Here is a 6,148-nt window from a genome sequence, read left to right on the forward strand (position 1 = left end):
AGCTTTCTTGAAATTTTTATTGTTATTCATTTTTATTTACTATATATATCTTTTATCGTGGTGGTCGAATCTTAGAGATTGCCTACGTATCATGCCTTACATGAACTAGACCTTGCGTAGTTCGGACTAAAGGCAATCACTTTTATTCATTACACAAAGATAGAATTACATTTGAAAACTTTAAGAAAATGGCCTGAAACACACACACTTAAATCAACACAAAAGATACAATTCTTAACATCTCACAACATGCCCCACTTTATACTTTTGTTGTCAAATATTGGATTATCTGTTCAATGTGGGGCTTGACCTGGATGGCCTCCCAGCGTACGATACATCCTTTCCAACTCCATTGCTAGATGACGAGCAAAAGTGGGCGCATGCTCTGTAAACCTTTCATAATCCATTCCTTGGCAGTTTACATAACTTTGAGATGTAAAGACTGCCAGGTCGTGGATTTGTGCCCTGAAACCTTGGAGACGTTGGTCTTGGTCTTGCAATTGCTGCTGACGAGTGGTGGCTATATCTCTGACACGGTTTTCACGATCTAGAGCTGATTCTAACAGGGCTCGGAGTCTGGCCTGCTCTAATCTTGCTTGCGATCTTTCCCTATCGAGGTCTGCTTGTTGATGTTCTCTGTTGCATCTTCTTGCCTCTTCTAGTTGTGCACGAAGCTGGTCTTCTGATCGCATCCAATAGTCTTTTTCCTTCTTGAATTGTGCCTTGTCTTTTTCGGATTTCCTATCTTGGCGTTCCTTGTTAGATCTAGCTTCTTCGTTTAATTGTTGGATCCTTTCTTTTGCTTTGCTCAATGCCCTTTCGTTTTCCGCAAGAATGGAATCATAAGCTTGCATTCTTTCAAAGAGATTGGCGATGGTTTTTTGATCCTTCCAGCTCCTCTTTGGCGTTTCAGAAACTCTTTTCATTTTTTGGAATCGAGCATAAAGATTTTCATTCTCATAAGCTAGACTCTTCTTCTCGCCTTCGGCTTCTTGTGCTTGTAAATCTTTTTCCAAACTGAGGCTTCTCAGATTTTCTTTTAGGGCATGGATAGTTGCTTTGTACCCTTTTTCTTTTTCTCCCCAGATCAACCGCTCTTGGATTTTATCATTGAAGTTTTGAACATGGGGTCTTTTTGTTGGCCTTTTTAGCTCAGGTTCTGGTACATCATCCACGCGAGACCGTTTTTCGAACCACCTTGCATATCCAGGATTTATCTCACCCTTTGTAGCGTCTAGGACTTGAGTATCGCTTTTCAAGTATCGGCACCCATTCCACATCTGCTGAAGTAGAGCTTCGGGAATAGTGGCTTCTGGGTGTAATTCGATTACTTGCATACTCAAATCTTCATCATCAGGAACTATTTGATATCTCCCTAGTTGCCTTAGGACTCTTAGTGGTGCATACGGCTGAATGCTTCTCAATCCCAATAGTAGTAGATAACTATTTGAGGTTGACATATGTATTACTTCCCTCATCGGGAGCCATCCCAGGGTCCATTCAATTTGATTTGCCGTTAAAGCCTTTAGATGAGATACCCATGCTTCTATCCCTTCTGGAACCTGATAATTTTTTGTTCTTTCCTCATAGCTTTCGATGCAATTATCATTGTTTGACCCATACTGTATGATCTTGGGCTGTTGTTGGAGATGTTCAATCACCCATATTTGCAACAAAATTTTGCATCCTTCGAAGACTTTTGCTCCTGATTTGCATAAAGTCAGAGCCCGATAAATATCTGATAGAATGATGGGGACAAGGGTGTGATTTTCTTTAGTGGTGAGGATTTGCACAACTTTTGCGGTGCGAATATCAATTGTTCGCTCTTTATTTGGGAAGACCATGACTCCTAGAAAAGCCACCATGAAAGCAAATCGACGGTGCATCTGCCAAGTGTCTTTGTTTTGCTTATTAGTAAGGCCTTTCTCATGAATTTCGAACCCATCTGACTTTCCGAACCTTGAATACAAAAAGTTGAAGGAACAACATCCATTGATGACATTGCTTTTCCTGATTTGACTGCTGATGTTCAGAAGACCGAAGAATCGATGTACCGAAGGAGCCTTTGTGAATATCAAGCTTTGATTTCTTAGACTTCCGTCAAAACCAGCATAGCCAGCTATCTCCTCTAATGTAGGAGTAAGCTCGAAGTCAGAGAAACGAAAAACATTGTGAACAGGGTCCCAGAAAGTTACTAACGCCGCAATCAGATCATCACGGGGTTTAACTTTCATAATGTCCGTGAGATTTTCCAAATGCTTGACGACCCATTTTTGACCGTCTTCGCCTAAATCATACCACCACATTTGAAGCTGACATAGAAATTCTTCCGTACTTGTGAATGAGGGGCATTGTGTGGTGCTCATTTTGTATCTGAAATTTAATTTTGATAAAGTCAAAATTCATTTTTGAAAATTTATACTAAAACAAAAAAATCATTTTCGAATTTTTTTATTTTATTTATTAAATACCTTTATTTCAAAATTTAAAACTATTTATTTTTCGATTTTTTTTTTAAAACAACCCATTTTATTCCTTTCTTCTTACCATGATTTTATTTAAGCTGGTCAACAAGCATGTTCGAGGCAAATGAATGCACAAGTAACAAGTAGGATGCATCATGATGGTCTTTTTATTTTGGGTTCACCTGTCCTAGACAGACCCAACCCCTGTGTTGAGTCTCCAAGGCCAAATGTGTATGATGCAAATAGACGTTCCTACTAGGGATCCGGTACATGGCTGAGTTATTCTAAGTGTAAAACCTTAGGTTGATTGTTCTAAACATGGCTTACCCAAACGGACAGTTTGAGCCGAAGCGGGGGCAACGTACCGGGAGCACGAAAGTCTGCCCGGCCTAGTTACTTGTCCCAACTCCGTCTTATTTGGTATGACTTTAACAGAAAGGTGGGTCACGCGCACGTGTACACCATAAATTCAGAAGACTCAGAAAGAAGGGGGTTTCGTAGCAGTTGTATATATTCACAATTCAAATAATATTAAAGCGGTAAAAAAAACATTTAGCATATTAGTATATAAACAGTTAAAAATCATATAGTAAATAAAGCCAATTAACACAGATATTTTAAGCTCGAATTCTTTAAACCCTGAACCAGAGATTCTGGGGGTTTTCCCCAGCAGAGTCGCCAGAGCTATCGCACCTCCTTTTTACCGCGCCGCGGGGTACGTGGGGAGTTTTCTCCAATTAAAGGACAGTCGAAACGGGATTTATTTAATTATTTAAGAGTCGCCACCTGGGAATTTTAAGGCGTCCCAAGTCACCAATTTTAATCCCTGAATCGAGGAGAATATGACTCTGTTTATTATTCTGCGAACCAGAAATCCTGAGTAAGGAATTCTGTTAATCCGGAAGAAGGTGTTAGGCATTTCCGAATTCCGTGGTTCTAGCACGGTCGCTTAACTGTTTTTATTATTGGCTTAATTATCTTGATTTTTATTAAATACTTTTTGTTACGTGATTTTTCTATCGCTTTTACTTATTGCGATTAAAGACCATTCTTTTGAATCGAATTACGCGTACGTATATTCGTGTTATAAATTAAAAAGATGCGGAATTGTGTCACGCGTACGTGTACACAATAACTTTTGATAATATATTTATTAAGCAATCATTTTTCGAGATTGTGTTGAATCAAGAATATTTGTTTTTCTTAAATATTGAACCGCACATCGCGGGTTTTTATGAAATTAATTTAACGTCCTCGGAGAAATCCTTTAAAATATTCGCTCGAAATTGCGCGTACGCATAATCCGAATTTGCTTTTAAATATAATCAGGGTACGCGAACGTATCCCTAATTGCGCAAAATACTGTAATGGTATTATGGAATTTTCACAAAATATTTATTATATCACGAGAAATCTCTATTTAAGATACCCTTTAATTCTTGAAAAATAATCCACAATTTATTAAATGTTGCCCGTCGATTAGAATTTCCGCGTATAATTTATGTTCATCCAAGACTATTCAAATTCAAAATAAAGAATAAGAACATGATTAATACTATTCTTCACAAATACAACATATATATACATATACCAAAGAATGAGGGACATATAAAACTCACAAAATAATTTATGAAGGGAAGAATATTTTTTCAAGAACTTTTATTATTTCTATTTAGTGCAAGTCCTATTTCTAATTGTCGTTGATAAAAAAGTTGCAATTTGTATATCTCATCTTATTCTCATATACTTGCTTTTAATCTAATAGGCCTAATTATTTATTTAGGATGGTAAATAGGCATCAAATTGATAATAAAGGGAATTATTGTACAAATTGATTAACAACATTGCCTTACATGCCACATATTTGTATGTCTTGAAACATTCGTAGCACTTTAACATCATAATGAGCCATAACAACTCAACTTACCATCCACTGATGGTTCTATAGATACCTGCTATCTTATACATGAAAATAATACCAACACCATTTTACCTTATTTAACAATAGATATTACTACTGTAGTTTTCTTGATACTTCTACATTACTTTCTTACTTAGCTAACAACAAAATTAAATAATGACCAACATTCATGCCATATTCCCTACTTTGACAATTCAAATATAACTATACTAATGAGACTTCGAAATGGATAATATTATTACAAACTTTTACGCGAATTTCAAAATAAGATGATTAACTAATAGCCATAGTGTTGAATTCACTACTAGTTAACCAACATGAAATAAAACAGAAATTTAAACTAAAGGACTTAGATGAGTAAAAAGCAAAATTATAACTCCGAACTTCATTTATTTGCCGTGTTGAAGCTTTTCACAACCTGAGTTTAAAAGGTATGTACCTGGAAATGGAGGTAGAAGAAGTAAATTTCAGCAGTAGCAGCAGTAACAAAATCAGCAGAATATACCAATAACACAGCAAGTCTGAACAAGACCCGTTAACCCAGATGAACAGTGACAGAAGCTTGAGGAAAATTTCAGATTTGAGCCGAACAATATTCACAAGCAAACAACGGACAGATTCTAGAAAGATAACATTTCAGATTTCAGTTTCTTTCCTCTACCCGTTTCAGATTCCTATTTCATATTTCTTTCTTTCTAAATCAGATTGTTTCTCCTCTTAAAATCTACCCAAAGTCTCACTTTTCCTTGTTCCAATCTCTCTGAAAAACTGAACTCTAAAATTTCTGTCTGAAAAAAAAACTGATTTCTCTCTCTCAAATTCCCTCTTAAAATCTGATAAGTTCTCCTAAATTCTTAAAATCTGCTTTCAAATCTGATTTTTTTCTTCTCCTCTTAAAGTCTGTTTTTTAAACTCTCTCTAAGCTCTCAAAGTCTATGTGTAAAACTCTCCTAAATCAGTCCCAATCCCCTCTATCTTATACAGGTCTGTCCCCCCTTTTTTAAGTGCTGCCCGGACCCCCTTTATCTTTTAAAAACAGAAAATTTCCATTAAAAATCTGTTTTTCCACTTTAAATCCCATTAGGCTAACTTTTCCCTGATTTTCAGCAGCCCATTACCCTTTGTTTCCCATTATCACACTAAATAATAGCCATTAACTTTCTCACTTTCAGCCCACTACTATTATCACATTACCCTACTGTTTCTATCCCAGAAATACCCTTGAAAATCCTACTGTAATTACAGTTTTTACTGCCCCATACCAAAGACTGCCTAAATCTTAACAAGTTTATCTGAATTAAACTGTTTAGCAGCTAAAAACCAATTCCTAAATCAAAACAAACATTTTGTCTTTTTAATGATAGCTAATTGATCCCACACCCAATGTCTAATAGCTAATGGACAAAACTAAATTCAGATTGAACACTGAACTTGTATACAAACGTATTAACAATACACAGAACTTAACAGAACAAAAATCTGAATTGAAATTGAATTTAGCATAAGTGCAGGGGCAGGGTCAGTATATTGACACTGCCTGAAACTTAATACTAAGAAATCAACAGCATCTTATTGAATTTCAAACAAAGCTGATTTAATTAACGAGTATTAGTCAAACTGATTATTTACAACAATTGTCGACAAACAACTGATAAACAGATTATTTCAAACAGCATTTTCAGAAACAGAATTCTATAATATAACTAATCGACGGACTTAATCGAGTCGATTAGACACATTGTAATTAATCACAACCAACAGA

Source organism: Nicotiana tabacum, chromosome 18 (assembly GCF_000715075.1).
Source record: "Nicotiana tabacum cultivar K326 chromosome 18, ASM71507v2, whole genome shotgun sequence".
NCBI classification, from domain to species: domain Eukaryota; kingdom Viridiplantae; phylum Streptophyta; class Magnoliopsida; order Solanales; family Solanaceae; genus Nicotiana; species Nicotiana tabacum.